At 40.6% G+C, this 27,846-nt stretch overlaps 1 protein-coding gene and 1 pseudogene across 1 annotated transcript in view; one reads left to right on the forward strand and one right to left on the reverse strand.

The window, feature by feature from the left end:
* NEBL (nebulette) overlaps window positions 1–27,846 on the reverse strand; it is a 695,182-nt gene that overhangs the window by 556,975 nt on the left and 110,361 nt on the right. The gene's annotated exons all lie outside the window — the stretch shown is intronic.
* Window positions 5,118–7,218, forward strand: LOC100401637 (eukaryotic translation initiation factor 4B pseudogene; annotated as a pseudogene).

Genomic DNA, 27,846 nt, shown 5'->3' on the forward strand with positions numbered 1-27,846 from the left:
TATTAGGAAAAAGGGTTACTCTGGGGGAAAAAAAAACACAGAAAAGCTTCTGCTGTCTTTTAGAAAAATATTCTGCTAACCTCATGACCAAACTGCAAGCTTACCAGCATACTGTGCAAATGTACTCTGATATCTAAGAGTGGAAACACATGACAGGGCTTTGTCCTTTTTCCAATTATCTTTTTAAATCCTAAAATGTAATGACTTTTTAGTGGTGGGTTAATCTACATGTAGCATAACTTTCTCTAAAGATGCATAACAGGAAGAAATTATCCAAACTTTTGATGTAGGTGAGAAAAAGTTCAATTTAGTATTAGTAACCAAAATAATAAATGCTGAGGGAAAGAAGGAATTTATGCCTGAAACTACCAGGGATTATGAACACTAAAATGAATTACAACCTGAGGACTGGGGGATTCACATCATATTCAGAGCTAGCAAAATTCAAGAAAATAAGACCTTCAAGAAAAGAAGCATGCTGAACTATTGAGAAAGAGTGGGATGGCTTCATGAGTTGAGGCCATAAGACTCATAAGAAGTAAGTGTAATTACAGAGATAGCAACTCATACTGCCTTATGCTGAAAATCATAATTATAATATATGCAAGGACCTAATTAATTTCAAACAACACACCTGAAAATCTCATCAAACTTGGGATTTCTCAGCATCATGTCCATGTATTAATGTTCATCTAATCTAATCCAACAACAGTCTGCTCTTGAAGTCATAACCTCAACTCCCACTCACATACCATTCCACCTCTCCAGCAAAAAAGAAAAAGAAAACCAGATACATAAAAAATTAAAAAAAAAAGAAAAGAAAACCAGATACAGAAATAAACTGAGGGGCCAGTGGTCCCGTGTGTCATTACAGAACAGAGAAGCCAAGCATCTAACATGAATCGGTGGCACCTTACAATTAGTTCTAAGGTCCTTTCCAAGTACGTCATTTAAAAGGTTCTGAAAGACCTTCCTAAAAGATTGTCTTGAATAGAAATCTTAAGGAAAACAGAAGATTTCTTCACCAGCCCTAGAGGAAGAATAACACGTTTTTCTTCCTCCATATTAACAGTAAGAATGTTGGAAGAAGACAGAGGGCATGAGAAATGGATGTTCAAAGAGACTCAGGAAACAAGTTTAAAAAAAAAAAAGGAATGGATGAATTGACGTATTCATAAGTTCCCTGGAAAACAAAACATACTTGTGGAAATATGACATGTAACGCATCCAGAGCTGGTTGAGAGATCTGGGGAATATGCTGAAATGTTTAGCATCATAAACAGAAGTCTCTTAGATGAGCTATGCAAGAATTGGATGAAGTGTGTGTATCAAGACTAAGCTGACAGTTGCAACAAATCCAGATTTCCATAAAATGCTATATTAAAAATAAAGAGAGAGGGAATCAAGACAATAATAGAAGACTGCATCTGAAATAGCAAACTTAGGTCACAGAAAGATGACTTCAAATTTTTTATCTCTGTAAGATTCAGTTGTTAAAAATATAGAAAAAGTAATATGCAAATCACTAAACCAGAGCTCATCAAAATGCAGGCAGCGACATAAGCAAATGGCAACCTCCATGGAGAAAGGAATGAGAAAGAACATGACTGGGGAGAGTGAGAACTCAGAAACACTCACTTTGTATCCAGAATCTGCTGCTTATGGGAGCACAGGAGTCAAAGTGCCTAGGTTTGTACTTGGCTAGTCTACCTTCCAGCTGTGTGCCTTTGAGTTAGGTTTCTTAATCTCTCTGGCCTCAACTTTTGCATCTATAAAATGAACATAACACCACCACAATTCAGGCTTGTTGCAATTCACACAGGTATGTCATTTGAAACCATTTCTGGCTTATAGTAGGCACTCAAGAAAATGTCTACCACTAATTATAATATTATTATAACTATTACTATTAGTACTACTGCTACTAACTGCTACCACTTTCTCTCTACTCCTCTGCAAAGTAATTTAACCTCTGTGTCTCAAGGCCTTCATCTATATAGTGGGAATAAAATATTCCTTGTTCTCTCCTGAAGTTGCTGCTGGAATTACATGAAAAAGTTTTACAAATGGAAAACTACTGTAAAGGTGAGATATTAGTGAACTCAGACATACAAAGCTAAGATCGTCATGGATTTATTTACTGTAAATCCCATGTTCTTATACTGTCCTCAGAGGACATTTGGCAATAGGCAACGTCTGGAGACATTTCTGGTTGTCACATTCAAGGGTGAGCAGGGAGGGGGAAATACTACTGACATCTTGTGGGCAGAGGCCAGGAATCCGGCTATCCTACGCTACACTGTACAGCCCTCTCCCCGACAGACTTACCCTGTGCAAAACATCAACAGTGCTGAGGTTAAGAAACCTTGTCTAATAGATATAAATCTCTAACATACCCAACCACTAATGTTAAGACTTCTAGCTCTAAAAAATCTCTAAATTTTGTTTTCATTCCTATCTCCTGGTGAAGTCAAACAGCCACCATGGCCCCTTAATCTTCTGCCATATTCTAAGTCAATTATATCCATCTCCATCTCCATCTTCTCCCTCCTGATCTCTTAAGTCCACCCTCTCTGGCTTTCCATTTGCCTGACCACTATCACAGTTAGACTCAAACTACAGGATCTGAGAGCAGAATTCAGGTGTCAAAAGAATTTGTTATTCTATGATGATTTCCTTATAAGCTCTGTATGAAAATGGGTTAACATGGTGGGCCTGCCTGCTAGCATTTGAAAGTCCTGCTTACAAGGATGGCCCTTCTCTGGTGTCTGGGAACTTGAATTTGGGGACAGTTTTTCTACCATCTTTAACCATGAAGAGTGGTCCACTGTACTGTGCTGAAGCTGTTTGTACAAAGAGCTAAACACCTGCTTTCTCTATGGGTATCTGGAATTTGGTGATCACCCACTCCCCCTCTTCACCACCACCCCCCAAGTAGAAACCCTGAGCACTAAGTCTCTGAGGAGCTTCACTGGTTGGCAATGTTTGACACAGGTTGTCACGATTCATTGCTGGCGGAGTTTAGCGCATCCTGTGTGGCTCTGCTGGGACAAGCGTCTCATTTTCTCCAGACCTGCTCCCATGCACTTTACCTTTGCTGATTTTGCTCTGTATCTTTTCACTGTAACAAATCATGGCCACATGAATAAGCAGGGCTATATCCTGAGCCGTGTGAAACCTCCCAGAGAATCGCCAAACCTCAGGATGGTCTTGCGGACCCCCAGCACAGGCCCATTTGTGTATAACAGGCTTTCATTCATGAAGGAAGACATATACTAATGTTTTTAACATAATATCTATTTTTTTTAAAAATAAAACTTTTTTTTTGAAAGGGAGTCTTTCTCTGTCACCCAGGCTGGAGTGCAGTGGCACTATCGCAGCTCACTGCAATCTCTACTTCCCGGGTTTAAGCAATTCTCCTGCCTCCGCCTCCCAAGTAGCTGGGACTACAGGTGCAGGACATCACACCTGGCTAATTTTTCTATTTTTTAGTAGAGACAGGTTTCACCATATTGGCTATGGCTGGTTTCAAACTCCTGACCTCATGATACACCCACCTCAGCCTCCCAAAGTGCTGTGATTACTGGCGTGAGAAACCACACCCAGCCAACTTTATTTAAAAAAAAAAAAAGAAAAATTTTTTTTGAGATAGAGTCTTGCTCCATCACCCGGGCTGAAGTATAGTGGCAGGATCACAGTCACTGCAGCCTTGATCTCCTAGGTTCAGGGGATCCTCCCACCTCAGCCTCCTGAGTAGCTGGAACTAGAGGGAACTGCCACCATGCCCAGATAATTTTTGTATTTTTTGTAGAGATGGGGTTGCACCATGTTGCCCAGGCTGGTCTCAAACTCCTGGGCTCAAGCAATCCACCCACTTCAGCCTTCTAAAGTGCTAGGATTGTAGGCATGAGCCACCATGCCTGGCCATATCTTTTATGACATTTAAAAAGCAAAAGTTCTGACCTCATTATTATGAAACTGGCTTTTAGCTCCTCCTCTCTGAGTTAGGAGAGAGACCAATGCCTTTGCTTGGGACCATCCTTCACATTCTGATTTTAACCAAGGAAGTCATTTTGCCCAAGGAGCAAGACCATAACTAACTGTTAGGGATGTAAGAAGATGATGGAAGGTTTAAATTTAATTTTAATTATTCCTCCCAAGTCTGAACCACTCCATTTTTGGTTGTTTTATGTTGTTCAAAATTATCTTCAAAGAATGAGAAATAGGCCAGGACAGTGGTTCATGCCTGTAATCCCAGCACTCTGGGAGGCCGAGGCAGGTAGATGACATCACCTAGGTCAGGAGTTTGAGGCCACCCTGACCAACAAGGTGAAACCCTGCCTCTAACAAAAATACAAAAATTAGCCGGGCATGGTAGCTGTAATCCCAGCTACTTGGGAGGCTGAGACAGGAGAATCGCTTGAACCCGGGAGGCAGGGGTTGCAGTGAGCCTAGATCACACCACTGCACTCCAGCCTGGGCAACAAAGCAAGACTCCATCTCAAAAAAATAAATAAATAAAAATTTAAAAATAAACAGACTCAGAGAGATTAAGACCATCAGGTCTTCTATGAAGCTACTTATTATAAAGGATACAATGTCAGGAAGAAAGAAAATAATTCCAGAAGGAAAAGCTAAAATGCAAAAAACGAGGGAGGCAAGCAAATAAAATGTAAATGTGCATACAGGTGTGCACAGGTGCACACACACATTGTGTAGAATAATAACAATGCCTACCACACAGGATTTTTTTTAAGGCAAAGCTAAAATACTGGACAACAAGTTGAGAGGGTATATGAGAATTAAAGTATTCTAAGATCTTTCTATTCTTCATGAGAAAGGCTAGAATATTACTGATTTTTAGACTTTGTTTAAACACATGCAATAACATTTTAGGTATAACCACAAAGAATGGAAATAAGATTACACAAATTCAAATCCTACAAAAGGGAAAATATCTAATTTTTTAGAGAACCAACAATCTAACTCAACATATTTTAAAAAGAAGAAGAATGAAGACAGAGAGAAAAAGAATAGAATAAACGGGACAAATAGAAATTTAACAGTTAGGAGAAACAATTTAGTAATCATAAATATGTAAATGAACAATACTTGCCAGCTAAAAGATTGATACTGTCATACTTTTAAATTCCACTATAAAATAACTATACTAATATGAGACAAAATCTTTTTTAAAATAAAATTGTTGCTTTCCCTCTCCCAGCAAGGCAGCCTCAACAAAAAAGAAGAACAAAAAGGGGAAGACTATCTCCCTAACAGACTTTCTAGCTGAGGATGTGGGGACCGGTGGAGGAAGCACCTATGTTTCCAAACCAGTCAGCTGGGCTGAAGAAACAGATGACCTGGAAGGAGATGCTTCAACAACTTGGCACAGTATTGCTGACGATGTGTATAGGGCGCCTCCAATTAACTGACCACTCCGTCCTTCCCACTGCTCCACCCGCTGCCCGGGAATTGAGTATCAACCGGAGCCGTCTTCCCAAATCCCCGCCTGACACTGCTTTTTTGGGGAATCTAACCTATGATGTGACAGAAGAGTCAATTAAGGAATTCTTTAGAGGATTAAATATCAGTGCAGTGTGTTTACCACGTGAACCCAGCAATCCAGAGAGATTGAAAGGTTTTGGTTATGCTGAATTTGAGAACTTGGATTCCGTGTTCAGTGCCCGGAGTCTCAGTGGAGAGTCTCTAGGCAACCAGAGAATTCCAGTGGACATGGCTGATAAAGCACAGAATAAAGGCGGGGTCGATCGTTCTTTCGGCCATGATAGAAGCCGGGATTCTGACAAAACAGATACAGACTGGAGAGAGCTCATCCTGCCACAGACAGCTTTGATGACTACCTGCCTAGACGAGGTGATGGTAACTTTGGAGACAAGTATCGAGATATTATGATTCAGACAGGTATTGTGATGGGTGTCGGAATGGGTATCAGGATGGCCCTGGCCACTCAGGGATATGGATCAATATGGCAGCCGGGATCGCTATGACGACCCAGGCAGCAGAGACGATGCTAGAGGCCATGATTCCCAGATAGATGGGTGGCAGAAGAGCATCTGGCAGTGGGTATCACCAGGACGATGACTGTAAGGGAGGCAGGGACTGTTAGGAAGACCCATACGGGATGACCAGTCGTGGAGCTCCAGAGATGATTACTCTCGGGATGATCATAGGTGTGATGATAGAGGTCGCCCCCCCACAACACACACACACACACACACACACACACACACACACACGCAAAGACCCAAACTGAATCTGAAGCCTGGGAGTACTCCTAAGGAAGATGATTCCTCTGCTGGTACCTCCCAGTCCAGTCGAGCTGCTTCTATCTTTGGAGGAACAAAGCCCGTTGACACAGCTGCTAGAGAAAGAGAAGTAGAAGAACGCTACAGAAGGAAAACGAGAAGCTGCAGCGTCAGCCGGATGAGCCAAAACTAGAACGACGGCCTCAGGAGAGACACCCGAGCTGGTGAAGTGAAGAAACTCAGGAACCGGAAGGGTCGAGGACAGGAAGTGAGTTGTCGCAGACTGGTGCCTCCGCCACATCCGGCAGAAGTCAGACCAGGATGCACGAAGGAGAGAGAGTGAGAAGTCTCTAGAAAATGAAACAGTGAATAAGGAGGAAGATTGTCACTCGCCAATTTCTAAACCTCCCAAAACTGATCAGTCCCTAAAAGTGATGGCAGCCCCTCCACCAAAGGAAAATGCTTGGCTGAAGCGAAGTTCTCACCCTCCTGCTCCATATCAGAGGTCAGACACACAGCAGCAATCCCCTACAAGTTACAAGTGGTGGGGAAAAGGTAGCTCCAGCTCAACTATCTGAGGAAGAAGCAGCAAGGAAAGATGAAAATAAGGTAGATGGGATGAATGTCCCAAAAGGTCAAATTGGGAATTCTAGCGGTGGTCCAAGAGACCACTGAAAGGAGTCAGATAGGAAAGGTGGCAAAAAGAATCAAAACTCCAGGTCTACACCTGAGCCAAAGAAACCTGAGGAAAATCCGTCTTCTAAGTTCAGTTCTGCAAGCAAGTATGCTGCTTTCTCCTTTGATGGTGAAGATTAAAACGAGGGAGAAGATTACACAGAATAGACCTCAATATCCAGTGTTTTCTCCCTAGTTTCTCCATCCTGGAACATTCGAGAGCAAATCAAGCCTCTATCCAGACAAGATAAAATAAAATTCACCATCTCCTGAAGACCTTTCTTACCTTTAAAAAAGAAAAAATGAAATTCTCTTGCATGCTACTGCAGCCTTTAAAGTATTGACATAACTGGAGAATTGCCAATATCACCACAGAGAAAGAGACTATGGCTTTTTACTGGAAAAGCTGTGGTGTGTTGTGTCACCATGCAGTTGCCAGTGTGATTAGTGCCTAGGGGCCTTCATTTAGCAAAAATGGTAATGACAGTGATATAACGTCTGGAACCTGGTTGGGCAGTAGGGGAGGAATGTATAAGGAAATGGGTGAGATTTCTACCTTTTAATTTTTATTTTATTGTGGCATATATAAATTCTCAAACATTATCTGAATAAATTTTCCACTCTTGGAAAGGTAGATTTAGCTTCAAGTTGTTTTAGTCTCCAGGAGGCTGCCAGCTCCTCCTCCTATTTAATTCTGAGTTTTGGGGGCCAGCCTAGGGGGAAGTCCTTCATTTTTTTCACCCTCCAGGGTGGTAGTTATGGGTGAGTCTATAGACCATAAAGAATAGGACTGTATTGTACCAAAACAAATGATTTGAAAAGAAGCTTTTGGGAGGTGATAAATCATTTTGCACCAGGTAATAGGGGAATATTGTGTGACCTCCAGCAAACAAATGAATGGTTATTTTCTGGAGCACTTGGGAGTCGTGGTAATTCCCAGTGTTTGGCGTGTCCTGGTTTTACCCTTTCTAAACACTGTCCTTTTTTAAAGTTCTAATATATCCACATTCTGTTGAAACCTTGAAACTTTAAAAATTTAAACTCTTGTCATCTTAAGTTCTTCATGCTACTCTTAACCTCCCAAAAAACAGTCTCTAAGTTACATAGATGATCTCTTGGGCATTTTCTCTCTCAGCCATGGAGAACTGTGTAAGGAAGAATTGCGGCTTTTCTCAAGCAAATTGGTTTCTTGATGCCTTTTGGTTCTCACTCCTTGCCTGCCCCTGATGCTTTGACCCCTTTTACAGATCAGAGTGCTCTAAAATAATGGATGGTCTTGGGTGGTGAATAAAAGTGGAAAATGGGGACAGGGACAGTTAAATTGGGAGCCTTTTTTTTTACAACCTTGATGAGTTTTTCCCCCCAAGTTTCCTTCTCCACTGAAATGCCACACCAATGCTTGTTGGATTTATGAGGTGGCCAGACCAATGTGTTGTTTTTCCTTTTTCTTTCTTTTTTTTTTTTTAAGATTTCCTTGAGAGAATAAATGGTAATGGAGAGAACTATTTAACAAGTCCTGGTTTCTCTCACAACACAATAGCTAAACTTGCCTCCTTTAAGGTACATCTTTCTAGGGATCAGCTTGCTAGACAGTATTAGCAGAGAAATGTCACCCTGATCTTGGTTTGCAAGCCCTTCTCCCATCGTTCCTAGATTAGGTCCTGTTCAGCCATGTAGGGGTGTTGGCTTATGCGTGCTGCAGCATGGACATAATAAATATCATTTATCCAATGGACAAAGTTGTGTACCAAGTGAATTTAAATAATTGGTGTGGATTGGCTAGTAGCTAAGAAGTGAGGTTTTAAAGTGATACTGAAAATTGAAAAAAAAAATCTTTAAAAAAAACCATTGATTGTAGACAATGAAAAGCTAGGGTTTGCCCTCTTCCTGTCTACTCTCCTTACAAATAGTTGTATCCAAAACTGTTTTTCCTTCTCCCCTACCTTGCCCCCTGTTAAAACAGAAACAGGGATTGATTAATGTCCCACTCCTGAATGAATGTAAAATGTCACAAAAATATCCTCTATGAATATGATTTGTAATCTGTAGAGTTATTACCTGGGAGATATCTTGAGATGTAAAATCCCATTCTTTGGGTTCTGGGGTTTTTGTTTGTTTGTTTGTTTTCTCCAAATAAATCTGGTCTTTAAAGTTCAAAAAAATTTTTTAAATTTTTTAAATAAAATAAAAGTGTTAGGAATAGAGACACTACATAGTGTTTAACATTCAATGGTTCAATTCACCAAAAAAGTATTATTCTAAGTGTAAATATACCTAATATTAGCCTCAAAAATATTTTAAATATGTATGTATACATATAAATTCATGGAGAGCATACAAAATTGATAAGACGGGAAAATTGGCATTCCACCAACATAATGAGAAATTTCAACACCATCTCCCTACTATTGCTGGGTGATGCAAGGAAATATGAACTGAGTAAAGATATCCAATATGTGAAATATGAGATTTGTGGCAATGATATGAGTCATGTCTCCATGCAGGGATGGTATTCAAACCACTTAACACCAGTACATCATGGCATTCACCAATCAAAAATGGCATCTGAAAGGTCAGAGGAGGCCTGGCTACAAATTACCATGAGGACACACCGGTGTGCACTGACGACCATCACCCTGTCTCCAGTAGCACCCACTTGGAGGAAAAAGCATGATGCCTACATGCGCCATATGGAATGAGAACAGAGCAGTAGAAAGAAAGATTCTCTCTGTTGTGACACTGGCTCTATTCATGGACGTCTGTCCCATATGAGTTAACTTCACTGAGGATGTCTGCATTTAAGCCCAGATCAAGTGAGAAAAGGAAACAGCATGTTGCTAGGGTGGAGGCAGAGAGACAGGAGGAGAGAAAGAGAGAAAGAAGATGATGATAAACGCTACGGGGGCCTGTTCACAATGAGAATGCTGCTGACATCACAACTACCCCGGGAAGAGAAAGCCCAGAGCTGCAGAGGTCCAGAGAGCCCCACGCTCAATACAAAGTGGTTTCCACTGGCAGAGGGAACAACAGGAACAAACACAGCCTGAGAACCACAGGACAGAAACCAGGCACAGCGATGAAGATGGGATGGACCAAAACCATGCCTACTCCTGCCAGGATGGGAGGCCCAGGGGAGCAGGGAGATGGAGCAGCTTCAGGCAGAAATATGAACTGGTGAATTTACATCTGTGTGGCACTGTGTTCTCCCCAAAACAAAAATGTTAACAGATTTGTTTAAGGAAGACCTCCTCCAATGCCTAGAAAATCTGAACTGAAGCCAGCTCCAAGCTGCCACAGCAAGAACAGAACAGAGTCGGGCCCTTGCTTTTGCAGATGCCTCTGCTGCCTGGGCAGTTTCTTCTGCCAGTTTCTTTCCTTCCAACTGGGAGCCCAAGTTGCAGAAGGCCTGAATCCCCAAAAGCCAAGCCCTGGGCCTCCTTCACTCGCTTCTTCCAGGACGCAGTATACACACATTCGCTTCACTAGTCTTCATTTTATTCCCCACAAGAAGACTTTAAAACTCACATTTATTGCACATAAAAGATTTTGTCTGTTAGTTTGAGAAAAGCAAAACAGCCTATTATATGAGAGAACAAGAAAAATTGAACATTTCTTCCCTTGAATAAAAAAGATTTTTTGAAAAACTCAAATGAATAAAATGTCCTAGGGAATAGTATAAGCTAGTAATAATTTACAAAAATAATCTCAGTTGAGTTGTATTTTCAGGCATGTAAAACTGTATAAAGGAAGAAATTCTCCTATCAAATGTTTTAAGTCTCAGATGGTAACCTAAGTGCAACAATTCTAGTATTTCCACGGATTAGTGCCCAGAGAATCCCCATTTAATAGATAGAGACATTTTAAGATAATACCTTTTTTATATATTGAGGTCGATCTGGGCATTTTCCACCTAATCAAGCCACTTAAGTAAAAATTTGTTAATGTACCATTAGCACCATTCAACATCAGCCTAACACATGATTATAATGATTATAAGCCTGATATTCTTCTAGGATTTTGGGGTCTAACATGCTTCTTGAGCCTATCTTCCTATGGCATTGACGCAATGTCTGTTCATGAATTTCCTTCCACAGCCATCATCTTGTCCTTAATTCTCCCATTAATCTTCTTCCCTGTAGCAGCGCTTCCATAAACAACTCACATATAATGCCCCTGGTTAAAAACATCAATTTTGTAATTTTTTTTAAAAGACGGTGAATTAAAGCACGTACATGGGGAATACCCTTCAGAAAGCAGACTTATGAGAGCTCCTGATAGATAACATAAAAGCGAAAAATGGATTATGATAATGTAGGCCTCTCATACATGATACACAAGCCCCAGCTGAAGGGAGTTACAGAATCCAAACCCCTGGCTCTCTAAAGGGCAGTCAATAACCTGTCTAACCATTTACCAAATTCTCTTTCTGGCTTGAAGGGTCAAACAACTTGCCACCTATTGATCTACTTCCTCAGCAGGACTCAATGGCAACTTCTCTCATGTATTTATAAAAGAAGGCATTATCAAAGGATTACACTGTAAACCTGACCTACCCCACTATGAAATGCTTATCAGCTATTAGAATATGACACCTAGATTTTGAATTATGGTGTAAAAGGTGAGAAATTAATACACACACACACACACACACACACACACACATACACACACACACACACACAAAAACCCTACATGTTGTTTAAGAAAAATATGAGCTGGTGGAGGAGAGTCTATTCCCTGTGCTGTTGCTGCTATTGATCATGGGAATACACAAACAAGGAAATGTGTGACATCGAACAGCCCTGTGATCTGTGCCCAGGAACACCAACCAACACTGTTGATTATAGCCAAGAGGAACACATGCAGATTTGGGACTCGAGTATCTGAGACATGACTATAGCCTGAAAAATATCAAAACAAAGTTTATAAGAAAACAGAACATTAGAAGCACAAGAAGGATCACATTCGTTTCCTTTGTTAAAGATCATAAATAAGAAGTATCATACCTATAGCAAATATGCAATATGAACAAAAATAATTATTTAAAGCCTAAAGAGGGGGAAAACCATAAAATAATTCTATTTTTAAAAAAAGACCATGTGTAGATGGACATAAATATGTAAATGTTTAGTTCCCACTTATAAGAATATATCACAAATATTAAAACTTAAATCTTCTGTCACTCTCAAAATTCATCCATGTAGAACAGAAATCTCTTCTCGAAAATTGTATGATAAAATATCAATATCTCACTTGGCTCTTATATGAAACTACATCTTCAAATAAAAAAATAAATATTTTTTAAAAAGAAAAGACCAGGCTGGGCACAGTGGCTCATGCTGGTATTCCCAGCATTTTGGGAAGCCGAGGCAGGTGGATTGCTTGAGTCAGAGAGTTTGAGACCTACCTGGGCACATGGTGAAACCTCATCTCTACAAAAAAATATAAAAATTAGCTGAGTGTGATGGCACACACCTGTAGTCTCAGCTGCTAGGGATGCTAAAGTGAAAGGATCGCTTGAGTCTGGGAGGTTGAGGTTGCAGTAAGCTGTGATTGCACCACTGTACTCCAGCCTAGGCAACAGAGAAAGAACCTATCTCAAAAAAAAAAAAAATGACTTATACAAAACTAGAAATGTCATATTACATTCAGCTATATATTTTCCATTAAAATATTATGGTCTTATAGATACATTTATGGCCCAAAGTAATAAGTAAGCTAAATAAATTGTGGAAAACTAATAATTAACAATAAAAATAACAAGAACCACCACCACCACTGGCATAATGGTCTACACCTAGCTTTTGTGCTGCCTCCTGTGCTCAGGGCAGACATTACTAATCACACCACTCTCAGCTGAGTCCAGAAAAGATCCAACCTTCTCAGCACAATAATGCAGGCACCTGTTGCCAGACATCTTGGAGCACAGGATAAGTGTCCTTGCAACCCCTAGACTCTACTTATTTGACAACTTGCAGATCAGTTATTTCCTAACTTGTCTGGCTACAAAAGCAATTTGAACAGACTAACATCTATGTAACCATTGGCCTCCACTATGGAATTAAAGGACTATTTTGGGGGAGAGAAGGAAACTGTCTAAAGCACTCCAATTTATTAAGTTCCAAATTTTATACATTAAACTCATATAAATATGGTTTTTCAGGATAAACAGAGGGAAGGAAAAATCATACCAAAAATTAGCATCTTTTTAAAACTTTTATTTTAAGTTCCAGGATACATGTGCAGGATCGGCAGATTTGTCACACAGGTAGACATCTGCCATGGTGGTTTGCTGCACCTATCAACCCATCACCTAGGTATTAAGCCCAGCATGTATTAGATATTTATTCTTTCTTATTTATTTATTTATTTATTTTTGAGACAGAGTCTCACTCTGTTGCCCAGGCTGGAGTCTCACTCTGTTGCCCAGGCTGGAGTCTCACTCTGTTGCCCAGACTGGAGTCTCACTCTGTTGCCAAGGCTGGAGTGCAGTGGTGCAATCTTGACTCGCTGTAAACTCTGCCTCCTGGGCCCAAGTGATTCTCATTCCTCAGCCTCCTGAGTAGCTGGATTACAGGCACCTGCCACTACGTCTGGCTAAGTTTTGTATTTTTAGTAGAGACGGAGTTTTGCCATGTTGGCCAGACTGGTTTTGAACTCCTAGCCTCAAGTGATCCACCCACTTCAGCCTCCCAGAGTGTTGGGATTACAGGCACTAGCCACCATGCCCAGCCCACTAGCTATTTATTCTTATGCTCTCCTTCTCCCTACCCCCGTCCCCCAAAATTAGTATATCTTGCAACAGTATGTGTTAAAGAAAATGAACTAAGCACTATGTACAACATTGTCATCTACTGTATCCCCGACTATTCTCTTCACCTCTTCCAAGCAACTCAATAAGCAAATCGCATTCTCTGCCTAGGGACTTCAAGGCAGAGTCTAACCACAAAATATATCAGCTCCTCTTTAAATATACTTATTTCTGGTCATTGGTTATGTAATTAAACTAAAACTCAATAGGTCATTATATTTCTGCTGTGTTCAGTGCCTTGGATCAGGAGAAAGATGTCCAGCTTTAAACCTTTACCATCACAGGTTAACGGCATAGGAAGAAAAGAAGGATTTTGTGGAAGGTCTGAACTAGGCACCATATTTTAAAATAAATATGCTTATTACCTTCAAAATCATACAGATTTGCTTCTAACTCAAATGGTAAACCAAGCACCTCCCACCCAAAGCCCAACTGAAATATTTTTAAATATACATATATACATATATAACAGGTACATATGTACAGAGAGAGGAAGAAAGAGGGAGAGTTGTTAAAAGAATAAAAGGTCTGGCCACAGTGGCTCAGGCCTGTAATCCCAGCACTTTGGAAGGCCGAGACAGGTGGATCACTTGAGATCAAGAGATCGAGACAAGCCTGGCCAGTATGGTGAAATCCCATCTCTACCAAAAATACAAAAATCAGCTGGGTGTGGTGGCATGCACCTGTAATTCCAGGTACTCAGGAGGCTAAGGCAGGAGAACTATTTGAACCCAGGAGGCAGAGGGTGCAGTGAGCCAAGACTGCATCACTGCACTCTAGCCTGGGCGACACAGCTGGAGTCTCAAAAGAAAAATAAATAAATAAAAGCCCAGGCTCAATGGCTCATTCCTAAAATCACAGCACTTTGGGAGGCCAAGACAGCAGGTTTGCTTGAGCCCAGAGACCAGCCTGGGCAACATAGCAAGACCTCTTCCCTACAAAAAATTCTCAGTTTGGCCAGGTATGGTGGTATGCACCTGTGGTCCCACCTACTCGGAGACTGAGGTGGGATCATTTGATCCTGGGAAGTCAAGCCTCCAGTGAGCCATAATTGCACCACTGCACTGCAGCCTGGGTGACACAGCAAGGCTCTGTCTCAAATTAAAAATTTTTTTAAATAAAGAATAAAAGCATTGACAGTAAAGAGGAAAGAAAGAAGGCACCTTAGCTGATAGTCAACGCATAGGAGCAGATTGATAGAAAAACAAAGCAGCCAGTAAGTAATATCAAACAGATAGGGGCTCTGGAAATGCCACTAGGGCCACAATGCCCAGGCTATTCAAAAAGTGCATTCAGATCAGCTGGCTACGCAGGTCCCTTGCACCTTCCTTTTACTCCATATAAGCAAAGCACGTTCCTCCAGCAGAAGAGGCGTCTACCCCAATCACAGACCTAAGCTTGTCTCTCAAAAGAGTGAACTATTCACCTGAGCGTGGACATACCCTGTCTTGAGGCAGGACATAAAGAAGATAGGCCTGGAGATGACTTGTGGATCTCCACATCAGACACCAGGTAGGGGAAGCAACACTACTCAAGGGTAGAATATTCTTAAGCTCTTGACCCCTGGAATACACCTCCTCTTACTTTTGTTTGTTTTGTTTATTCCAGGAACTTGAGAGGTCCTTCACCTAGCTGTTCCCACCTGTGCACCTTACAGAAGCTGGTCTGTTGACACCCCTGGCCACACACAGCACTTGTAGAAACCCACAGTCAGCATTCCCAGTCATGACCAAGACCTGCTCAGGATTCAGGCCCTCCCCATTGCACTGGAAACCCATTCTGGCTACCTGTGCTATTCAGCCTCCTCTTTGCTCCTAAAAATGAACAAACAGCCAGTGACCACTCAGTCATTTAAGAAAACCCAACAGCAAGAAAGAAAAGAACAAAGATGAAAATGAGAGTGGGGGCAGAGGGGGTGGGAAGAGGGAGCGGAAGAGAACATGGCTGCCCCGGGAGAAGCAGATAATTCATGCATGAGAACCCTGAAAACCATTCAAGAGGCTATGACATCACATGGTTTTGAATATGACAACACAATTAAGTTAGATCAATAAAGAACAAATTGCAAAGAAAAAATGGAAATGAGAAATACCAAGGAGCCACTGAAAAACTAAAATATACTTATTGAAGTTAGTGGTTCATGTGGGTGAGGATGAGGGTCAGGGCAGGTTCACCACAAAGGGGCCACAGGAGAGAATTTTTGGGAGTGATGAAATGTTCCATACTTTGACTGTAGCCAAGGTTACTCAACTACATGGGTTTGTCAAAACTCATAGAATCGTATTCCAAAAAGAATAAATGTTATGTTACATAAAATTTAAAAAGTTAATTTTATAAAAATATGTAATTGTTGAAATAAAATAGCTAATAGAGAGAGAATAATGGAATAAGCAATCAGACTAGTGATCTTCAAGATAAATTGGAGATCAAAAAGCAACTCCCCTAATGAAGAGCAAAAAGATAAATGAACAAAATGAGAGTCCCCAGTATTGGGACTGCTGTGTCAAATGGTATTTCTGGTTCTAGATCCTTGAGGAATCCCCACAGTGTCTTCCATGATGGTTGAACTAATTTACACTCCCATCAACAGTGTAAAAGCCTTCCTATTTGCCCACAGCCTCGCCAGCATCTGTTGTTTCCAGACTTTTTAATGATCGCCATTCTGACTGGTGTGAGATGGTATCTCACTGTGGTTTTGATTTGCATTTCTCTAACGATCAGCAATGATGAGTCTTGTTTCATATGTTTGTTGGTCACATAAATGTCTTCCTTTAAGAAGTGTCTGTTCTTATCCTTCACCCATTTTTTGATGGGGTTATTTGATTTTTTCTTGTAAATTTGTTTAAGTTCCTTATAGATTCTGGATATTAGACTTGTGTCCAATGGGTAGCTTGCAAACATTTTCTCCCATTCTGTAGGTTCCCTGTTCACTCTCATGACAGTTTCTTTTGCTGTGCAGATGCTCTTTAGTTTGATTAGATCTCCTTTGTCAATTTTGGCTCTGTTGTTTTGATGTTTTAGTCATGAAGTCTTTCCCATGCCTATGCCCTGAATGGTATTGCCTAGGTTTTCTTCTAGGGTTTTTATGGGTTTGGGTTTTACATTTAAGTCTTCAATCTATCTTGAGTTATTTTTTGCATAAGGTGTAGAAAGGGGTCCAGTGTCAGTTTTCTGCATATAGCTGGCCAGTTTTCCCAGCACCATTTATTAAATAGGGAATGATTTCCCCATTGCTTGTTTTTGTCAAGTTTGTCAAAGATCAGATGGTTATAGATATAAAAATTGATATAGGACATTTTTCTATGACAAGAAGAAAATTCAAGAGAGAACTAAATTATATAAAAAATTCAGTGACCACTGAACATGACTTAAAATGGTATTTTTAAGTTTGATTAGAGCCCACAGTACGAGATGCATCTCACCTCACAGCTCAGTACATGCACAGATGCACATAAAATGCAAGCTTTGGAATAATACCTAGACTAATTTTGTGTGATGCCCTTTAACTTTTTCTATTTTATTCCAGTATATTCCCTTTTTCTTAATGTTGGTCTTGACCTACTAAATCAATGCCCTGACTCAGTAAATGGAGCCAATCCACAGTTTGAAAAATATAGATCTCAGAGAAGCAAGCAGGAAAAAAATTAAGCATAAAGAATGGGAGGACACAGCAGACTGTAACATGTGGGATGCTCCTTTTGACTGGCAGAAGTTTAACAGCATAGGGTTACTCAGCCAGAAAATATTTTTGAAATACCAACTGTTAGTCTGTTTGTGTTGCTATAAGAATACCCGAGACTGGGTAATCTCTAAAGAAAGAGGGTTTGTTGGAGTCAGTGGCTCACACCTGTAATCCCAGCACTTTAGGAGGTCGAGGCAGGCAGCTCATGAGGTCAGGAGATTGAGACCATCTTGGACAACATGGTGAAATCCCATCTCTACTAAAAATACAAAAATCAGCTGGGCATGGTGGCACGTGCCTGTAATCCCAGCTACTTGGGAGGCTGAGGCAGGAGAATCACTTGAACCAGGAAGTAGGAGGCTGCAGTGAGCCGAGATTGCACCACTGCACTCCAGCCTGGTGACAGAGTGAGACTCCATCTGAGAAAGAGAGAAAAAGGGAAAGAAAGGAAAGAAGGAAGGGAGGGAGGAGAGAGGGAAGGAAGGAAGGAAGGAAGGAAGGGAGGGAGGGAGGGAGGGAGGGAGGGAGGGAGGGAAGGAGGGGCGGGGGAGTAAATAAACTCATGGTTCTGCAAACTGCACAGGGGGTACGGCACCAGCATCTGTTTCCACTGAGGCCTCAGGAAGCTTCCAATCATGGCAGAAGGTGAAGGGGGAGCAGGTGTGTCACATGGTGAGAGAGGGAGAAACACAGGAGAGAAGGAGGTGACAGCCTCCTTTAAACAACCAGCTGTCATGTGAACTAACAGACTGAGAACTCACTGATTACCATGGGAGGGCACCAAGCCATTCTTGAGGGATCCATCCCCATGACCCAAACACCTCCCACCAGGCCCCACTACCAAGCCTAGGAATCACATTTCTCTTTTTTTTCTTTATGGTTTGGATTTGTGTCCCCGCCCAAATCTCATGTCAAATTGTAATACCCAGTGTTGGAGCTGGCCTGGTTGGAGGTAATTGGATCATGGGGTGGATTTCTGGCTTGCTATTCTCGTGAGAATAAGTGAGTTCTCATGAGATCTGGTTGTTTAAAATGTGTAGCACCTTCCCCTTAGCCCTCTTCCTCCTGCTCCAGCTATGCAACACGTGCCTGCCTCCTCTTCACTTTTCACCATGACCATAAGTTTCCTGAGGCCTCCCCAGCCATGCTTCCTGTGCAGCATGTGGAATCATGAGCCAATTAAGCCTTTTATCTTTATTAATTATCCAGTATCAGGTAGTTCCTTATAGCAATACAATGGACTAATATACTTTCCAACTTTTACTTTAGGTTTAAGAGGTACATGTGCAGATTTGTTACATGGGTAAACTGCATGTCGTGGGGGTTTGGTATACAGATAATTTTGTTACCCAGGTAATCAGCATAATACTTGATAGTTTTTCAATCTTCACTCTCCTCTCACTCTCCACCTTTTAGCATACTAATGCATTATAATTAGCATTTAATGAGCAGTGAGGACAACCAGAGGTCACTTTCATTGCCATCTTGGTTTTGGTGGGTTTTGTCAGGCTTCTTTAGAGCATCCTGTTTTATCGGCAGGATCTTTGTGACCTGTATCTTGTACGGACCTTCTATCTCATCCTGTGACTAAGAATGCCTAACTTCCAAAACTCTAATAATTTACATTTACTGAGCACTTAGTAAGGTTCTGGGTACTTCTCTAAGAACTCTGTATTCAATATCTCAGTTAATCCTCCCAACAACCTTTTAAGGTACATACTCTCATTTTCCTCACTTTGGGACCAAGGAATGTATGTCTGAGAGATTATGCAGCTGGTGAGTGTTGGATCCAAAAATCTAACACAGACCCATCTACGAGCAGTGAGCGAGACCTGGCTCACACTGGCTCATGGGAGCTGACTGTGCACTTTTTGAGGATTTTATGAGTAAGTTGCTAAATACAGCCATTACTAAAAATTAAATGATATCAACTTACAGTTAAATCAATGGTAATATAAGCAAAGGTAATAAATGTTCAGATCTCTTCACTTCCTAATTATGTTACTACATTATATTATCGTCTCTAGTTTTATTCACATCTCTTGTATTTGTAAGGGGAAGCGCCATCAGGACGTGCATTTGTGCCATTCTTTCCAACTTCAGATTGTGTAACGCCAGGTTGATGGCTTGAAATTTACGATGGTGGCTGCACATGTACCCCAGAACTTAAAGTAAAATGAATAAATAAAAGAAATTTACCATGGTGGCAATATTTTTCACAACAGAACATGGCAAACATCAAAAATCAGGTCTTTTTGCTCTCCAAGAGAGCCAGTTTCTAACTATTGACCAGCAAACTTCTGAATTTTTCCTGCAGACCACAGCTCTTAATGCAACAATTTTCTCTTTCACCTGATAAGAATTATACATTCATTTTGATTAACAAAAACAAATGACTTTTACAGAGTCTTTGCTTTCACTTAGAGAATTAAACCACATGAAAAGTAAAAGTAGTGAACTCCACTGAACCATTTAATTAAGCCCTCCAAGGAAGACTTTTCCTTTCGTGTTCAAAAATAACATTCCCCAAGAAATCAAGGAGAGAAGGTGGGAAAATCTGCTGTGTACACAAACAAGAAAGGACCAATATCTCCCTGTAACCTACTTATACAGCTCTTCTGAAGACTTAAACCTGACAGAAGTAGGCCTTTTTCCCTGATTTAGCACATTTTGTATCTTAAAAAGGGTCTCAGATGATATCCCGGCAACAGCCTTTCCTCATTACACACTATCGTAGTACAATGCTTCGTATCCAACAGATGGTGGAGCCATTTTTGATACTTTTCTTTTTTCAATAAAATGGAGCAACACCAACCAGTTGTCATCCTACAAAAAGACAGCCATCAACATTGACTAATTTAGAAGCAGCCCTGTCAGAATTTTGAAAGCCTGCAATCTTACCAAAATCCAAGATCTTCGAGTATGCTTTCTATGCACAATGAACAAGATAATTAGCTCCTTTCCTTGAATACTTAACTTTCCCATTTAAGAGAGACAACTGTAAGATATCATTCTTCAGATTTCAATTTCTAAATAATGTGCATGTGATTCAATTTTATGCATACAGACACATACGTGATTAAAGGAATTCTCTTTTTAATGTATTTATAAACTATATTTCCTTTTAACTCAGAAAGAACTGTAGATGGAAATATTTTAATATCATCAACTTTCCTAGCGAGAGTTGCACGTTGTAATTGTCACTCCCCAGCGATAGATCTGCTGAGCCAAACAACTGAGGTCTCTCAAAATAATCATTCTTTCAACAAATAATCGTTGTGTATTAAATAATAGTGGTGTTATATTTATTCAACATAGATGCATCAGATTATGTAATCATATGTTTATGTATTTATTTTTATTATCTATTATAAAATTTAAAAAGTTGCCAATTCAGGATGAGAAGAGAGAATAACAAAATGAGTGGGGAGATCCTAGCCTACTAGTCTAAATAAAGCCACAGTGTGCATGTGGCCACCTGAAGCTCCTTTCTACAGATTTGTCTGGAAACAGGGTAGGATATTTCTTTTACAGAAAGCTGATGTTGGATATTATTTTAGATGAATGTTACCTAAACAATGCTCCATGGAACACAGATTCCACAGAATGTTAAAAAGCCACTGTAGGCAGGGCACGGTGGCTCAAACCTGTAATCCCAGCACTTTGGGAGGCCAAGGCAGGCAGATCACCTGAGGTCAGGAGTTTGAGACCAGCCTGGCTAACATGGTGAAACCCCGTGTCTACTAAAAATACAAAAATTAGCTGGGCATGGTGGTGGGCGCCTGTAATCCCATCAACTCAGGAGGCTGAGGCAGGAGAATCAGTTGAACCCAGGAGGTAGATGTTGCAGTGAGCCAAGACTGTGCCACTGCACTCCAGCCTGGGTGACAGAGACTCCATCTCAAAAAAAAAAAGGCATCCTACCATTAAATACACGTGGGCAACAACGGATCAGCAAAGTTAAACAGGATTTTCACTGCAGGACTTCTCATATTTGGCCTCTTTTTCGAGGAACATCTTACACAACTGGTATACCTCAGAACATATCCTGAGAAATGCTGATTCGTGCAGTGCTTTAGCCTAAGTATTTAAATAAGAGAGGGGTGCTTAAAAGAAGAAACAATAAATTCACATGACTGTTCGCAGATTCTTCCCTCGGCATTGAGATTTCCAGCTGAACCCATTTGCTTGTGCTATTCCCTAAATGTGTTCCTCTTCCTTGCTAAATGGTCAAATCCATGCACCCTTTACAACCCTGCTCAAATGCTCCTGCTCCATTAGCCTTCTCCATAATACCGCATGATCCCCCCCAGCCACAGATTCACATCAGCACTTCTGCAACTCACTTAGGATAATCCATCATGACATTTTGTGCATGCCCATTGTCTCTAATTGCCGGTATGTTTGTCTAAGGGAGGAGGAGAACTGACAAAAATACTTAATGAATAAATGAATTACTAAAAGATTGATTAACTGAAAGAATGATACAGCAAACAGCTCATTGGAAACTAGTGAAAATTTAAATGGTGGCTTTTTTTGGCTTGAAATACACGCATTCTCAGAAGAACATTAATTATAGACTTTGGCTAAAATGAAAATAAAGCCATTTTTTCTTCAAATATAACCACATTCTCATGGGCCTCCATAAATCGTTAAAATTAAAACTGTATCTTTAAAATTGCTGTATGACTTTGACTCTGTGCTCTGCTTAAACTCAGTAACGTTTTTTATGGTGTATGAATTGTAGGAAATATTAGTGTAAATTAATAGACTCAAAAGAAAATGTATGCTCAGAGATGAAATCTGACCATTCAAGTATTGAAAAAACTATAATTCACTGGAAAATCTAATTTACATATTTAAAGAAGTATGTTCCTTTTCTTTGAGGTGTCACAATCTCAATGCCATGATACTAACTGCTAAAAACCAAAAGCCTATGCATAAACGTCATTGACTCCAGTGCTCAAAAACTCCTAATACACCAAAAACCACTATGATGTTCCATTGCTGAAATAATCAATCTACTTTAGTCAAGAGATAAAGGGAGAAAGAAACTCAATAGTAAGAAAACAAATGACCTGATTAAAAAGTGGGCAAAGGACCTGAATAGACATTTCTCAAAAGAAGACATACAAATGACCAACAGGTGTATGAAAAACACTCAACATTACCAATCATCAGGGAAATGCAAATTAAAACCACAATGAAAAATTGCTTCACACTTGTTAGGATGGTTGTTACCAAAAGGACAACACATGTTGGCAAGGATGTGGAGAAAAGGAAACCCTTGTGCACTGTTGATGACAATGTAAATTAGTACAGCCACTATGGAAAACAGTATGGTGGCTCCTCGAAAAATTTAAAATAGAACTACTGTGTAATCTGGCAGTCCCACTGCTGGGTATACAGTATGTCCAAAGGAACTGAAAACAGTATGTCAAAAAGATACTTGCAATCGTATGTTTATCACAGCACTATTCACAACAAATCAGATCAATCTAAGTGCTTGTCAGTGGATGAATAGATAAAGAAAATGTGGGCCAGGTACGGTGGCTCATGCCTATAATCCCAGCACTTTGGGAGGCCGAGGCGGGTGGACCACGAGGTCAAGAGATCGAGACCATCCTGGTCAACATGGTGAAACCCCGTCTCTACTAAAAATACAAAAAATTAGCTGGGCATGGTGGCGCATGCCTGTGGTCCCAGCTACTTGGGAGGCTGAGGCAGGAGAATTGCTTGAACCCGGGAGGCGGAGGTTGCGGTGAGCCGAGATTGCCTCATTGCACTCCAGCCTGGGTAACAAGAGCGAAACTCCGTCTCAAAAAAAAAGAAAGAAAGAAAGAAAATGTGTTATACACACTTAATGGGGAAGATGTCCATTTGGGATGGGAAAAAAACAAGTATATATATGATTTTAACCCATAGTCTCTTATAGTGATGTATTTTCAAGGAAGAATGGTTTGCAGAGTAAAATGTGATGAATGTGACTGCCAAGAAGACTTTTCAGATGTACTGAAAGTGAAACACTGATTTCCTGATAATGAAAAAGCCATGCATTTAAACTATGGGGGGAAAGCAAATCATCTATTTAGTCACTTTTACTCAATCAACTTGTTGATTTGCTCAAGAACAAAAATACAAGATCAATTCAAGTAATAGACACTGATTATGATCACGAACGAAGTGATGATTAAGACATTCCTTTGTCAAAATATCTGACCACACTTGAACAAGTCACATCCTTCCTGGGAGCTCTGTGCCTTACGACAGTATCCAGTCAGGTACTTGATCAGGGAAATGGGATAGAAAACAATAGGAGGGAGAGAGGAGAGATTCATTTTAAGGGACTGGCCCACATAATTCTGGTGGCTGGCAAGTCCAAAATCTGCAGGATAGAGACCCAAGCAGGAGTTAATGTTGCAAATTCGAGCCTAAAGGAAGTCCAGGCTGGGCTTGGTGGCTATGCCTCTAATCCCAGCACTTTGGGAGGCCGAGGTGGGTGCATCACGTGAGATCAGGAGTTTGAGACCAGTCTGGCCAACGTGGTGAACCCCCATCTCCACTAAAAATACAAAAACTAAAAAATATATGTGGGATTCTGCAATGTTTTAGTTATTTCTATAGAAGAATCTACTGATAATACAACTCACATTTCTCCTAAACTCATTCAATAACAGATCACTTTGTATTTAAAACTTTCCCAAATAAAGCTTTTAAAAAAGAGAGAGATTTTTTTTAACACACAGTCTACTTTGTCCCATGAATAAATGAAGGTAAAGTTTCATGAAACAAATATTGGCCAAGCACATAGTACTGACCAAAAACTGTGCTGGAGGGTTATGAAAATCTGTACCTAAAATCACCTAAATAACTATTGCACGAAACAGAAGAAGTGAGTCTTAATCCTTCTTCTGTGATCAACTAGCTCTGTCACTTTGACCAAGTCACTTCATCTCAAGAGGTTCCCTTCCCTCATACTGTTAAGAACAACTGGAATCTTTCCCACATGCCCAAGTGATATTGTCAAAGGTGTTTGCTGAAATAAGTCATGAAGAGACACATAAATTTCAAGTATTATCCGCTTTGTCAAGAGAACCACTTTCACCCTACAGTGCTATTGCCATATAGCTTAGAAGCTCCCCTTTTTTGTGGGGGTTCACAAGCACCATAGGATATTTATGCATCTGAGAAATCACAGAATCCATCCAACAAAGGCCTTCTGCATGTCACGATATCAACACATTGCAATGCAAAGTGAGCAGTTCTCAAAGACAAAAGTTTCTGCTGTGGCAGCTTCTCCAGGAGGAACATCCTGCAGTGAACTCTTCCAGCATCTCTTGTCATTTGCATGGACAATTTCAGTCTTGTTCTCCCCTCACGCGCTGTCCTCTAAGAGTGGTATCCCATCAGTCACCGTGACAGCCCCACATCATAGAGCAATGTCATTTGTTTATTGACTTCTGAATACCAAATTCCTCCAAGGAGAGTCACAGATCCACAACATGCTGGGGAAACACGGCTAGGAAACATGTAAATACAGATGCAGCCTGACAGCTTCCAATGGTTGCCACTCAGAAAATCTCCAGGGGGCCCTTCTTCCAAGGGTCATTCTACTCTTAGACATAATAAATTTCTACCCAAAAAAAGCCCTAAGTAACAGAAAAGAAACAATAGATTTAGCCCCACGTGAGTTTTAAAAACATAAAAGTGGTGAAGATGCAAATGGTTGCAGTCTTAGGGTCCTTCAGAGAAACAGAACCAATAGGAAGGGGAGAGAGAGAGAGAGAGATTCATTTTTTAAAATTGGCTGATACAATTGTGGGGGCTGGCAAGGCCAAAATCTGTAGGATGGAGACCCAAGCAAGCGTTAATGTTGCAAATTAGAGTCTAAAGGTGATCTAGGCCAGGCATGGTAGCTCATGCCGGTAATCTAGCACTTTAGGAGGCCAAAGTGGGTGGATCACGTGAGGTCAGGAGTTCGAGACCAGGCTGGCCAACATGGTGAAACCCCATCTCTACTAAAAACACAAAACAAAACTTAGTCAGGCACAGTGGCAGGTGCCTGTAATTCCAGCTACTAGAGAAGCTGAGGCAGGGAGAATTGCTTGAACCCAGGAGGCAGAAGTTGCAGTGAGCCGAGATTGCACAACTGCACTCCAGCCTGGGTGACAGAGAAAGACTCCAACTCAAATAAACAAACAAACAAAAAAGCAAATAAATAAATAAACAAATAAATAAAAATGTTGTCTAGAAGGAGAATTCCTTTTTCTTTGCAAGACTTTAATCTTTTCCATTAAGGCCCTCAACTCTTTAAATGAGACTTACTCACATTATAGAAAGTGATCTGTACTAAAAGTGTACTGATTAAAATATTCATCTCATGTTTAAAAATATGGCTCAGACCTATAATCCCAGCACTTTGGGAGGCTGAGGCGGGTGGATCACGAAGTCAAGAGATCGAGACCATCCTGGTCAACAAGGTGAAACCCCGTCTCTACTAAAAATACAAAAATTAGCCGGGCATGGTGGCACATGCCTATAGTCCCAGCTACTTGGGAGGCTGAGGTAGGAGAATTGCTTCAACTCAGGCGGCAGAGGTTGCGGTGAGCCAAGATCACGCCATTGCACTCCAGGCTGGGTAACAACAGCCAAACTCCGTCTCCAAAATAAATAAATAAATAAATAAAAATATCTTCATAGCAACATATACACTGGTGTTTGAGCAAAGACTGGGTACCATGGTCTAGCCAAGTTGACACATCAACTTGAACATCACAGTTGCCTTTTAGAGTTTTTCTTACTATGAGGGTAGCTACCATCTAGTAGGCTCACCACACCTGGGATCCGGGGCCCTCTACTTTGCAATTTTGGAGAAGAGATTTTACCAGTTCATTGTGGATTCAGCTGAGAAACTAGTAAAATTATTTATTCTAACCAAGCTCATAAGAAGATTGATTACACATCAGAACCAAACTCAATGGCATAGGATGAGACACCACATCACTCCAGAGCCTGGAATGTCATCTGTGCGATTTTCATAGCTTTGCTTCTACTATTGCTCTCCCACCCATCTATTTATTGAAATCTTTTCATTCCTGGAAAACACCTGTCAGATGCCACAATCTTCAAAAGCCCTTTGAATCTACACAGTCAAATTAAGCCACCCGCCCGCCCTGCCCCTGTTCCTCGCTTTCCTTATTCTGCTTTACTGCCGGTTCATTGTTCTCATGCTTTTCCCCCATACTGCAGTTACATCCGCTTCTTTGCAGGCAAAGGCTGTGTTTCTGCATCTCTCTAATGTAGAGAGAGGAAGGCCATTTAGAGGCAAGTGAACTGTCTACTACAGAAATATTTTCCTTCCAATGTTTTTAATTTTAATATATTATTTCCTACTGATATAAAACCTCAATGGGACTAGAAAAACAGTCTCTCCAGAATGCCTCACTGATGATGAGTGGGCTTTCGTATCCCCAAGGAAACCAAATTGAAGATGAAAAGTTACTGAAGAACATAGGATTTGGATGATTTTGAGAAACCAAATGAAGGGGGAGGAGGAGTAGGTAATATCTAAAGTCTTTCCCAGCTCTAAGTTCTAGACGATTCGACCTCACGAACTGCTACTATCTCATAACAGAGCATACTGTTCTTCGTAATCTAACTTTGGTTTCACCAGATAGAGTCTCTCTTTTGCCTGGACATCATTAGATAAGTACTGACCGATTCTTACCTTCTGATTTTACTCTTTCTGCACTCCCACGGAAACTACCTGACTTTTGTTGGCAAACTGTTTTTTACCTTTTCAGTAATCTCTCATAACATCACCATCACAACTATATTTTAAACACATCAAAATCAGTTCTCACAGCCAACATGTAAAATGCCTATATTATTTCCCTCTTTTTACAGGTGAGAAAATTCAAAGATATTAAATATTCTGCCCAAAGTCAGGAAGCCATTTGGCTACAGGGGCTGTGCTCTCTCTCTCCAGTACACAGCACTGCTTCTTATGTTAAAAAATAACTCTTCAGAATCCTTGAGTCTCACACATCATGTTTCATTGACTTTCATCCTTTTGCCTGTTGACTCTACACCTAGATTTGGCCTCCATCTATTATGAAGACTCCATCCAGCCACATGTTTGGAATATACAGAATATCCTTCTTCAGAAGAAGAAATTATATACCCCTGAAACCCAGCCAGGTTGAAAAAAGAAGAAAGAATAAACTACCAACCCTGATGTGGGGAGATAGGAAAAAAACACATGAACTTCAACCTCAACCTGACTGTGACCGCATGACACTCCTTGCATGAGAAGCCAATCAGAGCTTTGTCAGGATTTATATTCAGAGATCACATTTTTTATTGTAATTTTCATTTGTAATCCCTCCTTTTATTTTCTGTATGATTTA

Source organism: Callithrix jacchus, chromosome 7 (assembly GCF_049354715.1).
Source record: "Callithrix jacchus isolate 240 chromosome 7, calJac240_pri, whole genome shotgun sequence".
NCBI classification, from domain to species: Eukaryota; Metazoa; Chordata; class Mammalia; order Primates; family Cebidae; genus Callithrix; species Callithrix jacchus.